Genomic DNA, 708 nt, shown 5'->3' on the forward strand with positions numbered 1-708 from the left:
ATAAACATATATATATATATATATATATATATATATATATATGTATATATATATATAAAATATATATATACACTAAAAATATATATATACACTATATACACTAAAAATATATATTTTATTGACAAGAGCAGACATTTCGATATATTTCCCTTTAGAACCTTGATCATGGCGTTTAGTCAACTCTTCGATCGTATATTCCATTATATATTTTCGATATCGGTGCTTAAGCAGAAAAATCTTGATCAAGTTCGATTACGAAATGTAGAAAAGTGCTGCTTCTTGTTTGGATAATAGTCTTATATATGCTCAGCCTTCCATTTACACGGTGGTTAACAAACATAATGTAATTTTCAATTTTCTCTCGTTAATATAATAAATAATATATGTATTTTTAAGAATGCAATATATTCTTCAGTCTATTCCTGATGCAAATTTCATTACCATTAGAATCCTATTTATCTCATTTTATTTAAATTCAAATACTTTACTAATATTAACTCCTCTACTACAGTATGATTGAAGGACGGACACGGAATGTATTTACTGTACATAGTTTGACTGATACACTGAACTGATGAGTAGAAATGTTCGTTCCTTTATATTAAATACTCGATCGCTCTATCGAAATCTTTCAAAATTTCGAATATTTTATGAACGGAAGCAGACGTTCTATTGCAAGCAACATTGGAGGGAACTTCATCCAGTCAT

The sequence above is a fragment of the Glossina fuscipes genome, unplaced genomic scaffold (assembly GCF_014805625.2).
Source record: "Glossina fuscipes isolate IAEA_lab_2018 unplaced genomic scaffold, Yale_Gfus_2 0, whole genome shotgun sequence".
NCBI lineage: Eukaryota > Metazoa > Arthropoda > Insecta > Diptera > Glossinidae > Glossina > Glossina fuscipes.